This window comes from Budorcas taxicolor, chromosome 9 (genome assembly GCF_023091745.1).
Source record: "Budorcas taxicolor isolate Tak-1 chromosome 9, Takin1.1, whole genome shotgun sequence".
NCBI lineage: Eukaryota > Metazoa > Chordata > Mammalia > Artiodactyla > Bovidae > Budorcas > Budorcas taxicolor.
The window spans coordinates 50661401-50676932 of record NC_068918.1 but is presented as its reverse complement, the minus strand read 5'-3'; the positions used below and the strand labels follow the sequence as shown (position 1 = coordinate 50676932).

Below are 15532 nucleotides of genomic sequence, written 5' to 3'. Positions count from 1 at the left end.
ATCTCCTTTAGGATGGACTGGTTGTATCTCCTTGCAGTCAGAGGAACTCTCAGGAGTCTTCTCCAACACCACAGTTCAAAAGCATCAATTCTTTGGCACTCAGCTTTCTTTATAGTTCAACTCTCACATCCATACATGACCATTGGAAAACCATAGCCTTGACTAGATGGACATTTGTTGGCAAAGTAATGTCTCTGCTTTTTAATATGCTGTCTAGGTAGGTCATAATTTTCCTTCCAGGGAGAAACCGTAAGTAAGTAAGTATACTCATGTCAGATGATAATGAAGGGTTTGGAGAAACAGGGAAAGAGGGATGCAGAATGTTGAGAGGTTTTTATACAGGAGAATTAATGAAGGCCTCTGTGGTCATGTGATGAATAAAGTGATCATCACTGACACTCTGAGGAGGAAAGCAACGGGAAAATCTGGGAGAAGACATTTTCAGACAGAGGGATGATCTGGCACAAGGTACTGAGGGAAGAGTGGGTTGGGCTTGTAAGAACAGCAGAAGGTCAGTGCAACATGAGAGAGGGGAAGGAGGGGCGATGAGGTTGAGGAAACTGGACAAAGAGATGATAAGGTCAATTCCAAGGGCTCCTGGGACAATAAATTTTGGCTTTCTGAACAGAGGCATGCCAAGTTTGGATTTAGCTTTTAAAAAAGTCACCTTGCTTCCTGTGTAGAGAAATTATTCTATAGAGGCCAGGAAGTTAGCAGAGAAATCAGTCAACAAAAGACTTTAGAATAACCTAGGATACAGTTAATGATAGGATGATAGTGATTTAGATCAAGAAAAGCAGAATTCTGAAGTAAAAGTCCAAAGACTGGTTGACGGATTGGATATAGGGTGTGGGAGAAGAAGAAATGGCAAGGATGACTTCAAAGTCCTTTTCACTGCCTGTGCAGTTGTGAAAATTGGAGTTGCTCCTTTGCCTTAAGGATAGGTGAGAGGATGAGGAGCTTGACTGCTATGCATGCTAAACTTGAGACACTTACTAGGCAGCTAAGAGAAGATATCAAGTCAGGTGGAAGAAGTGAGCCTAGATTCAAGGGAGAAGTTCTCACTGGAGATGCAAGTTTGGGAGGTTCTCAGCATATCAATGTCTATTTGACAGGAGGGAATAGGCTCAGGTTTCCCAGGGAGGGAGGGATGGTAAGGAATATGGTAGGCTTGAATCTGGGCCATTCTAACACATATAGGTCGAGAAAGAGGAAGAATCAGCCTTGAATCTGGGAAAAGAATGCCCAGTGATGTAGAAGGACAGTTTCAAATGTGTGGCGACTCAAACTAAGTGAATAAAGCATCCCAAGAATGGACAAATGAAGCTGAACCCTTGGAAAGACAAAGTAGAATGGTGTTTGTCATGGGCTGGGAAGCAGGGGAAATGGGGAAATGTCAGCCAAAAAGCACAAAGTTTCACTAGTGCAGGGTGAATAAGTTCTGGAGATCTAATGTACAGTATAGTGACTATGGGGCTTCCCTTGTGGCTCAGATAGTAAAGAATCTGCTTGCACTGCAGGAGACCTGGGTTCAATTTCTGGATTGGGAAGATCCCTTGAAGAGGGGAGTAGCTACCCCTCCAGTATTCTTGCCTGGAAAATCCCATGGACAGAGGAGCCTGGTGGGCTAGAGTCCACAGGATCACAAAGAGTCGGATGTGACTGAGCAACTAAGCAAACATACACACACATTCAGTTCAGTTCAGTCACTCAGTTGCGTCCGACTCTTTGTGAGCCCATGAACCGCAATACGCCAGGCCTCCCTGTCCATCACCAACTCCCGGAGTTCACCCTAATCCATGTTCATTGAGTTGGTGATGCTATCCAATCATCTCATCCTCTGTTGTCCCCTTCTCCTTCTGCCCTCAATCTTTCCCAGCATCAGGGTGTTTCAAATGAGTCAGCTCTTCACATCAGGTGGCCAAAGTACTGGAGTTTCAGCTTCAACATCAGTCTTTCCAATGAACACCCAGGACTGACCTCCTTTAGGATGGACTGGTTGGACCTCCTTGCAGTCCAAGGGACTCTCAAGAGTCTTCTCCAACACCACAGCTCAAAAGCATCAATTTGGCACTCAGCTTTCTTTATAGTCCAACTCTCACATCCATACATGACTACTTGAAAAATCATAGCCTTGACTAGATGGACCTTTGTTCGCAAAGTAATATCTCTGCTTTTTAATATGCTGTCTAGGTTAGTCATAACTTCCCTTCCAAGGAAAAAGTGTCTTTTAATTTCATGGCTGCAATCACCATCTGCAGTGATTTTGGAGCTCCTCAAAATAAAATCAGCCACTGTTTCCACTGTTTCCCCATCTATTTGCCATGAAGTGATGGGACCAGATGACATGATCTTAGTTTTCTGAACGTTGAGCTTTAAGCCAACTTTTTCACTCTCCTCTTTCACTTTCATCAAGAGGCTTTTTAATTCTTTTTTAGTTATTAATACTGACTTGTATACTAGAAACGTGCTAAAAGAGTAGATCCTAGCTGTTCCCCCTGTCCCCCACCCCAAAAGCAGCTGTGCAAGGTGATGGCTACATTGGCTAGTTTGACTATGGTAAGTATGTCTAAATATCACCTTGCACACAATAAATATATACGATTTTTACTGTCACTATACCTCAATAAACTGCAAAGAAATGGCAAATGCCCAATTGTATCACATGTTCTGGATAATTCTTATCCTTAAGAATTAGGCTGACATTAATTAGCATCGAGGACATTGTAGAAGACCTTGAGGATAGCCATTTGCTGGTAATAAAAGGCTGATTGAATGGCCTCGAGGTGAGGAGATAAGGTGTTAGACACATTAATGTAGATAATTCTTTCAAGTATTTTTGTTGTAGATGAGAACATGGAATGGAGCTGTAGCTGGAGTTGGATGTGGGATCTAGGAAGAGCTTTTAAAAATTATTATTCATTGGAATCCAAGCTATAGCATGGGGAATTTTGACATATTTACTGTTGACGGGAATGATCCTCTAACGGGGAAAAATCCTGATGATTAGGAGAGAGAAATGTGATGGTGCAGTGATGTGATTGTATAGACGAGAGGGGATGGGATCTGGAGAAAATGTAAAAGGCTGACGATAGACAGGAGCATGGACCCATCACCAAAGTAGCAAGATGGAAACTAGATTCCAAGTGTTCAGATGCAACTGGAACAGTAGATATGGTGGTCGTGTGGGCAGGAGTTGGTTTGTGATGTGTCCACTTCCTTAGAGGGTGGGGAAAAAGTTCATCAGCTGAGAGTCATGAGAGGGAGAAGATATTGGAAACTGAGGGGTGGATGAGAAGGTATGAGATAGTCATGTAATAGAGAGTGAATGAACTCTACTGAATGAGCTGCCAATTGTTTAGACCTAATATATCAGTTGTTTCAGTTCAGTTCAGTTGCTCTGACTATGTTGTTCATGTCTGACTATGTGCACTCCTATGGACTGCAGCACACCAGGCTTCCCTGTCCATCACCAACTCCTGGAGCTTACTCAAACTCATGTCCATCTAGTTGGTGATGCCATCCAACCATCTCATCCTCTGTCATCCCTTTCTCCTCCTGCCTTCAATCTTTTCCAGCATCAGTGTCTTTTCCAAAGGGTCAGTTCTTTGCATCAGGTGGCCAAAGTATTGGAGTTTCAGCTTCAGCATTAGTCCTTCCAATGAATATTCAGGACTGATTTCCTTTAGGATTGACTGGTTTGGTCTCCTTGCAGTCCAAGGGACTCCCACAAGTCTTCTCCAATACCACAGTTCAAAAGCATCAATTCTTCAGTGCTCAGTTTTCTTTATACTCCAGCTCACATCCATACATGACTACTGGAAAAACCATAGCTTTCACTAGATGGACCTTTGTTGGCAAAGTAGTATCTCTTCTTTTTGCTGTCTAGGTTGGTCATAGCTTTTCTTCCAAGGAGCAAGCGTCTTTTAATTTCATGGCTGAAGTCACCATCTGCAGTGATTTTGGAGCCCCTCAAAATAGTCTGTCACTGTTTCCATTATTTTCCCATCTATTTACCATGAAGTAATGGGACCAGATGCCATAATCTTTGTTTATTGAATGTTGAGTTTTAAGCCAATTTTTTCACTCTCCTCTTTCACTTTCATCAAGAAGCTCTTTAGTTCCTCTTCACTTTCTCCCATAAAGGTGGTGTCTTCTGTATATCTGAGGTAATTGATATTTCTCCCAGCAAGCTTGATTCCAGCCTGGCATGTTGCATGATGTACTCTGGATATACGTTAAACAAGCAGGGTGATAATAAACAGCCTTGACATACTCCTTTCCCAAATTGGAACCAGTCTGTTGTTCCATGTCCTGTTCTAACTGTTACTTCTTGACTTGCATACAGATTTCTCAGGAGGCAGGTAAGGTGATCTGGTATTCCCATCTCTTTCAGAATTTTTCACAGTTTGTTGTGATCCACACAGTCAATGGCTTTGGTATAGTAAATAAAGCAGAAGTAGATGTTTTTCTGGAACTATCTTGATTTTTCGATGATCCAATGGATGTTTGCAATATGATCTCTGGTTCCTCTGCCTTTTCTAAATCCAGCTTGAACATCTGGAAATTCACAGTTCATGTACTATTGAAGCCTGGCTTGGAGAATTTTGAGCATTACTTTGCTAGCGTGTGACATGAGTGCAGTTGTGCGGTAGTTGAACATTCTTTGGCATTGCCTTTCTTTGGGATTGGAATGAAACTGACCTTTTCCAGTTTTGTGGCCACTGCTGAGCTTTCCAACCTTGCTAGCGTATTGAGTGCAACACTTTCACAGAATCATCTTTTGAGATTTGAAATAGCTCAGCTGGAATTCCATCACCTCCACTAGCTTTGTTTATAGTGATGCTTCCTAAGGCTCACTTGACTTGGCACTCCAGGATGTGTGACTCTAGGTGAGTGATCACACCATTGTGGTTATCTGAGTCATGAAGATCTTTTTTGTACAGTTCTTCTGTGTATAGCTGCCATCTCTTCTTAGTATTTTCTGTTTCTATTAGGTCCATAGCATTTCTGTCCTTTATTGTGCCCATGTTTGCATGAAATATTCCCTTGGTATTTCTAATTTTCTTGAAGAGATCTCTAGTTTATTGTTTCCCTCTATTTCTTTGCACTGATCACTGAGGAAGGCTTTCTTATCTCTCCTTGCTATTCTTTGGAACACTGCATTCAAATAGGTATATTTTTCCTTTTATCCTTTGCCTTTAGCCTCTCTTCTTTTTCAGCTATTTGTAAGGGCTCCGCAGACACCTGTTTTGACTTTTTGCATTTCTTTTTCTTGGGGATGGACTTCATCCCTGCCTCCTGTACAATGTCACCAACCTCCATCCATAGTTCTTCAGGCACTCTATCAGATCTAATCCCTTGAATCTATTTGTCACTTCCACTGTGTAAATGTAAGTGATTTGATTTAGGTCACACCTGAATGTTCTAGTGGTTTTCCCTACTTTCTTCTATTTAAGTCTGAATTCTGCAACAAGCAGTTCATGATCTGAGCCACAGTCAGATCCTGGTCTTATTTTTGCTGACTGTATACAGCTTCTCCATTGTTGGCTGCAAAGAATATAATCAAGCTGATTTTGATATTGACCATCTGGTGATGTCCTTGTGTAGTGTAGAGTCTTCTTCTGTGTTGTTAAAAGAGGGTGTTTGCTATGACCAGTGAGTTTTCTTGGCAAAACTCTGTTTGTCCAAGGCCAAATTTGCCGGTTACTCCAGGTATCTTTTCACTTCCTACATTTGCATTCCAGTCCCCTATAATGAAAAGGACATCTTTTTTGGGTGTTAGTTCTAGAAGGTCTTGTAGGTCTTCATAGAACCACTCCACTTCAGCTTCTTCAGCATTATTGGTTGGGGCATAGACTCAAATTACTGTGATATTGAATGTCTTGCCTTGGAAATGAACAAAGATCATTCTGTCATTTTTGAAATTGTATCCAAGTACTGCATTTCAGACTCTTTTGTTGACTATGAGGGCTACTCCATAGTAGGTGACTGGTGATGGAAGTGATGTTTCATGCTGTAAAGAAGAATATTTCTTAGAAACCTGGAATGTTAGGTCCATGAATCAAGGTAAATTGAAAGTGGTCAAATAGGAGATGGAAGAGTGAACATCCACATTTTAGGAATCAGTGAACTAAAATAGACTGGAATGGATGAATTTAACTCAGATGACCTTTATATCTACTACTTTGGGCAAGAATCAGTTGTTCACTTAAAAGAAAATGAAGCAAGGTGACCTAAACCTACATGCCTATGCTACACATTTAGATTCTTTCATTAGATAATGGCACAAGATTAAAATGTAAACTAGCGAGAGGTCTGCTGCTGCTGAAGAACTTACTAGGAAAAGGAAATGCAGTAGCTATGCCTAGAATGTGCTGGCTGGGTTAGAATGCTAACTGAACATTGTTAGCATCTGATTTCGGTATTGATCATCTGGTGATGTCCATGTGTAGTGTAGAGTCTTCTCTTGTGTTGTTAGAAGAGGGCATTTGCTATGACCAGTGTGTTCTCTTGGCAAAAGTCTGTTAGCCTTTGCCCTGCTTCATTCTGTACTCCAAGGCCAAATTTGCCTGTTACTCCAGGTATCTCTTAACTTCCTACCTTTGCATTCCATGCTAGCAGTCCATGCCTCAAATTGAAACAGATGATTTGGCGCTGACATACATATTTTGCTTTAGTGAAAACGAGAGACATTATGATATTAAGCAGTCTGAGAGAGGTAGAAGGCAGGAATACTTCATGGTTGTGTAGGGGAGATGCAGAAATCTGTATCTAGACACAGCTAATTCCAGAGCCCATGGGGTCTACGCGAGGTTATGTTATTCCACTCATACAATAACAGTTCCTGCACTCTAGAGCCCATGTATCAAATAGTCGGGCTAGCCATGGACATGAGCCACCATCACACAGGCAGAGTATCATGATTCATGTGTAATCAAAATCCCTGCCATCTTAATTTGAGGGAAAGAGTATTCACTTGTGGCTGGTATGCAAGGAAGGCTTCAAGGAGGAGGAAGGACTTAATCTTGGATTCTGAGTGATGAGAAGGGCTTGACAGGGTAAAGCAAGGTGTTATATTTTCAGATAAGGGAATAAAACTCTTCACAGTGATATTACTGTAGGAAATGACCCTGCACTAAAGCTTGAATTCTTTGCTTATTGCTTGCCTTTCTATCCTTTTCTGTAAAATTTTAATTTCTCCTGGTGGGATTAGGGAGGGACTGTTGACATATCTCTTTCGTAATTAAGTATAGTGCTGACCTCACTCTGTTAAGGAAATAAAGCAGCTGTTTCACCTGTTACCCATGAGATGCTCGGCAGAGCTTTGGGAATTGCATTCATTCATCTATAACATGGGGATGTTAACATATTTCTCACAGGGATGCTCTGAGTATTAAATAAAAGAATATGTGGCAGTGCTTTGTAAAGCGTAAACATCATAAAGCTGTATTGTAGATGTTGTTATTCAATTTCATCAAGTAAAACAATGCTAGAGGAAAAGACAAAGGACAACAAACAATATTTCTTTGGGGTTTTTGCTTATGGCCTTATGACCTCGTTTGGCTGAAGGATCTTTGGTATGTTAATATAATAGCTTTGAAAAGATTTGAACCCTATCATTCATGTTAGACATTTCTATCCACTTACAAAAGCACTCTGCTGTATCCAGGTTGGCTGCCAGCTGGCCTGGTAGAATGCAAAATAGTGATAGAACCCCAGAGCTGTTCTTGATTGACCCAAGGACTTCAAAAACAAAATAATCTGGTTCTATTATTTTTTATTTCCTGCAAAACATGAAAGCTGATAAGTTGGGGGCTCTCTTGCTATTTCAAGGAAACAATCTAGTTGAATCATCCCTTTAGCCAACAACAGAAAAATCTAATAATTTCTGTTCCAGAAACCTGGCACTTGGAAGTTAAAGACTCTTTCTTCAGTAAAGCCATCTCTCTTTCGGAAAGCTTTCTGGAAGCATCTGGTTTCATGGTGCTGGCCAATTTGAACTCCAGCATTCTGCACATGGCACTTCACCTCAGTTTTTAGGAGAGGCAGGTAGTCAGCATGCTATTTACACTGGTTATTGATCTTTTCAAGTTGTCTAAAGGAGTCCCTTTGGCAGTTCAAAAACTTAATGTTCATTTCAATCAGCTAAGAGCCTCTCCAAGTCATGATTAATCTTTAAAGAGGGTGCACATGGCATCTGATCTTGAATTCTCTATAACCAGCAAGTTCACAATTGCATCAGATGTTAGAGTACAAATAATATATTTTTTCTCTTTTTTGTCATTTCTCTTTGCTTTAAGGATGTCCCATTAGCCTTTTGTGTACCATAACTCATTATTTTAGTTGCTTATTTTTTAGGAGACTAGTGAAACCTATTAGGAATGAAATGAATCAGGGTAGATCAAAGTTGTGAATGCAGGAAAGGCATCTGAGAGACTGATAGATTTCAGAGGATGTAGAGTTCGCTCTGCACACTCCACGCCCATTAAACTGCCCTGAAGCAGCTTAAGAAGTTTTAGTCTAAACCATGGGCATTCTTTTATCAGGTTCTCTAGAAGTGCCTTCTCTTCTGTTTTCGCATAGCGCTCTCATGCGTTTACTACTTTACGTGTAATCCATGGCCCACTGGAGCCATTTAAGTTGCAGTTTAAAACTGCTGCTGCTGCTGCTGAGTCGCTTCAGTCGTGTCCGACTCTGCGCGACCCCATAGACGGCAGCCCACCAGGCTCCCCCATCCCTGGGATTCTCCAGGCAAGAACACCGGAGTGGGTTGCCATATCCTTCTCCAATGCATGAAAGTGAAGAGTGAAAGCGAAGTCGCCCAGTAGTGTCAGACCCCCAGCGACCCCACGGACTGAAGCCCACCAGGCTCCCCGTCCATGGGATTTTCCAGGCAAGAGTATTGGAGTGGGTTGCCACTGCCCTCTCTGGCTAGTCAATGCCAAACTTCCATGGAAAGGATGCTGGGTGGGGGTTGGGTGTGTGTGTGTGTGTGAAAAAAACCTGGTTACTTGGTGTCCACATCCTTTTCCCTTCTGTTTTTTACTGGCTCCAATCTGGGGCTGCAGCTTGCTCTAAGATGTAATAGACCAGTGCATCTCAGAATTCAACGTGTATAGGAACACAGAAGGATCTGGTTAATGTTCAGTTTCTGCTTCAGTAAGTGTGGGATGGGACCCGAGATTCTTCATTTCTAACAAGCTCTCTGGTGGTGCTGATGCTGGGGTCAACTCATCACCTTTTAAGCAGCAAGGAATTAGGCAGAGGATGTACTGGTGATGGAGGCTCTCAAACTTTCAGACTCAGGCTCCAGTAACAGTACAGACTGAATATGATACATAACAAAGAAATAGTGTCTTTTAACAGCATTTTCCCTGGCCTGTCCCCTGGGATCTAGCATAAAATGATTTCATTATATTTATCAAATACTCTCTGCAAAACATATTGTTATAAAAATCAGTTAAGCGTTTGTGACTAAATAAAATGACTAAAGTGCTATAATTGTCTAAAGAGTGATATACGAGAAACTCACCAGCGCTATCTGGGTGCACAGGATCTCCGAGCCTCTTTCATCCATCAAAGGTTTTCCTCCATGGATGTCAGCCGGGAGGTTATCTGTATCGTAAACACTATGCAAAGCTTTTTGGATCCTTTCTCTGGGACAGGTTGCTTCCATCGACTATGTTATCAATCAGGGCATAAACCACAGCCGTAATGTTATCTGAGACTCAGAACTTCACCCTGGCACACTAACTGCTGGGGAATTACGAGTCGTGGGATTGCTCTCACATAGAGAGTATTGTGCTGTGAAGATTATGAAATCTTATTAGAAAAAGCTCTGCCCCAGATTTGTAGCCGTTAAAATCAGAGCCTTTCTTTCAGATACCTTAGGGAAGATAAAAAATGTTGGAACCTGTTTATATTTACTCATATGTACTCCCAGGACGCAGAGCTGGCAGCAGGCACTGCCTCAGCCCTCACTTATTAGTACGAATTTCCCCTTTGGGGGGTTATTTAAAAATATTTGTACATATTTCAAATCCCTCAATCTGGTTTGTGGCAAATGGTTACTTAAGCAGCTTCTTAATTGTTTCATTCGAGTTTGTCCAGGAGGACTGTTGCAGATATTTGGCACAAAGCTTAGGTTTTGGAGGCCTTTTACTACCTCCTGAATAGATTTCAGGAAAAGGAGGAAGAAAAAAACTATCAAGGGGTGTTAAATTATTACTCTCTTTGTGTCGTATGCACAAATAGAATTGATTGTGGACCTCAGTACAGGAAAGAAATACTTGCACAGCTGCACGGTAATAATTTTTATGTGTGTTAAAATTATGTTCTTGCTATTTTGTCATAATATTCCAGAGTGAAGCTTTGGAGGAATGACATGGTTATAATAATAGTAAATGGAGTCACTTTGTAGATATCAGGTCATAAATTATCTCATGAACTTGGGGATGAAATGTAAGGAAAATCATTTAAACTCTAAGGTAGAAAACTAGAAACAAACACAATCAAATGTTATTTGCAGTCATATCAGGTGGACTCATTCATTGGAGGAGACATAATTCAAGTGCCAAACTTGGACTGAAGCCAATTTTGATTAGCAAAATACATGCCCAGTCTTTGCTCCCGCCCTTCTCTGGAGCCTCTGAGCAGCTGGAAAGGTGTGCATCAAGTGTAAAGGGAGGCAGGCTTGAAGAATTTATGGGCTGAGGATGCCTGAGACCCAGGGCCATCCTCAGTCGTCACATGGCCAATTTGTTCCTTGCCGTCAAGGGGAAGATGAGATGGTGTCATACCCTCATTGATCCTATTATGGTTGATTTAAAACATCTGGGCTGAGCACCCAGAGAAAGCCTCCATACTGTCTCCCTGCTTTTCTAGTGATTCAACTACATAGCTTGTTGCATTTTATTCTATGTATTTATGCATGTTTATTTGTGTTTAAAGTGCAGGAAAGACCAGCAATAGGCGGTAAGAAAGACACCCCACATTGCGAGGTTGCTCTCTTATCAGACTGTGCAGGAGACAGCCAATTTGGAAATATAACAATGAGCTTCAATACTGACTCCATAATAATTTGTAAATAATTTTTTACAAGAAAATCCATAATCTCTGCTCAGTGAAAATTATATTGCGGTCATAACTTTCACAATGAAAATAGAACTTATATTCTAAAACATTGCCAAGGAACTCAGTCCATAGCCATCAGCTTCATATAGAGCATTGAGTGGTCATTGAAAGCACAGTGCTCCCCTATACTTAATTTAAAGGCATGAAATGAAATCCCACAACCCAAACCAGGAACAGAAAACCCTGTCTGGTCCATAAGAAGTACAAGTTTACAGGGCCTCAGATACCTACCGTCTGGTTGAAAGCTCAAAAATAAACCCCAAACCAAGATCAAATCGCAGAGCTCAGAGGTCACAGAGTGCAAATAGTTCATTTTTACAAAGAAGAAATCTGACAGAGAGGTTATGCAAATTTCCCCAGGTCACAGACTTGACAAGTGGCAGAGCTGAGATGACGATCCAGGCAGTCTGACTCTAGCGTTTGTGTCCTTGATTCTATGAGATATTGCCTCTCTGCAGAAGCTGTGACCTAAGGGAGGTTTCTTTCAAAGCCCTGTAGTGCCTTCCTTCATACCAAAATTTGGCTGCCTCTATCTGCGATTCTTTCTGCTAGTAGAGTAGGGGGAGACAAGCCTAATCAGCCAATTATCCAAGCAATTGCTCACTTTTCATTTTGAAAAGCACTGGGAAGCAAAGAGGGCTATGAAAGTACTCAGCAAGGGCGGGCTGGGAGAATTCAACTTAAGACTGGGGAAGGAGTTGATGAGGAAGAGACATTTGAGCTGAGTACCGATGGATGAGGAGGTTTTCATTGGGTGAAGGGGGCTATGGACAATTTTTGAAGGGATAAGTGAATTCTAAGCAGAGAGTACAGTTATGTAAAGACCTTACAGCAGGAAGTACCAGGCACCTGGGATGGTCTGAAAGAGGACCAGCCAAGTTGGCATGGTCAGTGGTATGACCAAGGTTTGGGAGGCCAGCAGGAAGTAGGGGCTCATACAAGACCTTGATGATCATGTTAAATAATTTAGTATTTGTTCTTAAAACCAACAGACTCTTGACATTCACTGAATGGTGTTTTATCACTGTCCCCATAAATGGTAGAAAAGAAAAAAAAAAAAAACCTGAGATGTAAATATCTAATTTTCCCTTGGAATTTAGATTGGAGATTTTCCTCCCCTTCCCCCAGATCTAAGGCAGGAGTCAGCATCCTTTCAAAGCAAAGTGTGAAACTGGCACTTCTTATTATCCAGACATAGAGGAAGGACCAAGCCTTATTAAGGGCAAGATGGGAGGTGATAGTTACTCAGGATGTCAGAGGTCAGCTTCTGCACCCTCTGAACCGGGCTTTCTGCCACCTATCTCCTGGGAATTGTGGTTTGCCTCTCCTGCCCCCATCTCACATTTGTATTCTTGGTGGGCTGCCGTCTATGGGGTCGCACAATGTCGGACACGACTGAAGCAACTTAGCAGCAGCAGCAGCAGCAGCATAGCAAGGTTTATTTTCCAAAAGACTCCAATCTTTTATTTTCAATGGCTTTAGAGGATCATTCTGTCAATGCCTAAATGAAAGAAGTCCCCAACTCATAAACTTCCATTTTGAAAGTTTATATATCAGAAGGCAGAGTGACCTTTGGACTTGTGCCTTCAATCATGGAATAGGCCTCTCTCCCTGGGTGCCTGAGTCTGTGCCCTAGGCATGGCCATTTCCCAGAAGTGAGGCTATAAATGGCAGTTCTGTTTCTGCACACACCCGAGATTGCATTAACAACTTAGTTGTCTGAGCCCAGGGAAAATGGACGATGCTGCTCAGAAAAGAGGAAAGAAAGAATAGAATTTCTTTCTGTCTCTCCTGGATGCAATTTGGGAAGAGAGGCACTTTTGTGTCAAATTAGAGTGATAAAAGGAAATCCTGTCTGGGTGCTAGGTGGGAAGGAGTGCTGCAAGGATAAACATAACACTCTGATATTGAAAGGGGGTCTCCAGGGGAGGACCTCCCCATTGGCAGGTGACTGGCTGAGCTGAGCCTGGAAAGGCTGTGAGACCACTGCCTCGGGCTATAGTTAGGATGGTCCCACAGCTCTGCCGGCCTGTTCAGAGTGTTTGAAGTGACTGGGTGACAGCTTCTTTGTCTCCTGGCTTTCCAGAACTGAAGAGAACATTGATAGCATGCAGGTTCCTGGGGCCTCCATCTCTCTGTCTGTCTCTCTCTCTAGTACTTATTTTTACCAAAAGTGGAAAAACAGTAAAAAGCAGTGTTTGCCATTTCTAGGAGAGAGCATGGCGATGCCATGCAAAACACAAGCAAAAATCTCCAAGAGCAGCTCCAACAGTGGCCTCAGCTCTGATCAGTGAAAGAGTAGGGGTAGAGGTGACCGCTGCAGGTATGCTGGGGAACCACGGGAAGATCCAGGGCAGAGCTGTGCAGGACCCCCTGGGTGCTGCTGCAGGGGCCAGGCAAATCAGCTAACGATCCTCAGTCTTTAGAACCAGAGAATAAAGCCAGGGCTGAGCAGACAAGAGCAAGTCCAGAGATAAGAATCTAGGCTCCTGGAGACCAGAGACTGTGCCTTCCACCTCCTCTGTTCTCTGTCCACCCCCAGGTGCACCCTTATTGCTAATGGGAAGAATCAGACTCTGCGCATAGCAGGGGCTTCCAGAGCTCTGAAGAGGGGCAGAGGGCAGGCAGTACACTCCGACTTAAAAGATGTGTGCTTAGGCAGAGATGGGAGAAGAGACTATTCTTTCTTGTCTGGAATGGTCGAATAGAGATCTCATTTCCCAGGGTTGATGGATCTGGCTAATAAGGAGATTTTCCATGCAAGAATACTGGAGTGGGTTGCCATTTCCTTCTCCAGGGGATCTTCCTGACTCAGGGATCAAACTTGCACTTCCTGTGTCTGCTTCATTGGCAGGCAGATTCTTTACCAGTGTGCCACCTGGGAAGCCAAATAAAGAGAAACTACTTGTAATTAAATTGGAAAATGGCAATGGATATTCAGCTTTTCTCTAAGACACGTTAGTTGGGCTCTCTTAAATACTCATTACCAAAGTCACCACAATGACCCCAACAGCCTGTGTGGTTGCCTCACTTTAAGCTGTGCTCTAAGAAATCAGGGGGTGTGATAGACCCACTTTAGGTTAGGGTTTTCTGTGTGTGTCCCCATCTACCGGGTGCTCTGCTAGAAAAAGAAGGAAAGAGTCCTGGGCTAGATACCTGAGGGAGTGGAGGGGACATACCTTTCATCTGGAGATTTATCAGGTAAAGGTGAAGAAGGCTCTGGATTCAATCAGTAGACTTTGTTGCTGTTTGTTTTTTAATCCAATGTCTTCTAAGCTTGAATAAACGTAGAACCCCATTGCCGTACAGCAAATATTTCCGACACTTTGGAAAATGCTGCTGCCGTGGGTGGCTTGGAACAGATTGGAATTTTATTTGGAGCAGATCACGAAATAGCAGGAAGTTGAAATTTTCCCTGAACAATCTGGACAACCTCTGGAGCCTGTGCCAGAGGCAATACCCCCTTTCTTGTCACTCTGAGTGGAGAGTCAGATTAAGCCTGGCAAAATCTGTCATTTTGATCTCCCTGTCACTAAAGGAACCTAGTCAAATTACTTCACTGTCTTGTGTTCCTTTTCTTCACTTGCCCTGTGGCTTTTTCAGGAGAGTGTGCAGACAATGAAAGGGATGTCTTATTCAGTGAAGCCTAGCTGGTCCGCGTAGTTAAGCAGAATTAGCATTTCTGTGGTACAAGCTTAATCCTTCTTGGAGATTCCTACAATGGCATTCTCTGTGCTTAAAGATTCTGTGCGCAGAGATGGCGGGTAACAGGGTTCCTAGCTGGGCGTGTCCTGTCCTGTGTTCCTCCAGGACGGGCGGCGGTACAGACAACTCACAGGAGGTCATGACCGAAGAGGAATACAGCTGAGCCAGCTTCTTGAACCGAGTCTCCGCTCCTTGCTGGGCTTGCTCGCTTTGTAGTGATTTGTCCAGAGTAGTTTCTATTTTCATTACAGTGCTCTTTGCACAAGCGAAAAGCCTTTTGAGATAAATAGGAACATGAATCCACTAGGTGGCGCTACATCCTTTGTTCTCCGGTGGATGCTTTCTCTCTAAAAGAAACTAAAAAGTATTTGGTTTGGATTGGAAGTCAGCAGAGAGAGCCTCGGTCCTTCATTCCTCTCACCTTGTCGTGGGAGCTACAGTGTTTTGATCGAAAAATGTATGGATAAACGGTCATGTTTTCATAATGGGAATGAGGGCCATGGTGCTTTAAGGTGTCTTTTGAAATACAGCAGATAGATAGCTGAGGGCTATCAGGAGGCCTCACTTGCAATTGAGTCCTTGACTTGCGAGATGCACGGAAAATGGAAAGTTATTTAACCTCCCAGTGTTTTACTTCTCACGGATTTCAAGGGTTTCTGTACCTGTTAAATACCTGCTTTATGATAAGATT

At 42.6% G+C, this 15532-nt stretch overlaps 1 pseudogene; it reads right to left on the bottom strand.

The window, feature by feature from the left end:
• Positions 1–15316, bottom strand: part of LOC128053143 (histone-lysine N-methyltransferase SETMAR-like) — a 34749-nt pseudogene extending 19433 nt beyond the window's left edge.
• Between the last annotated feature and the right edge of the window lie 216 nt (positions 15317–15532).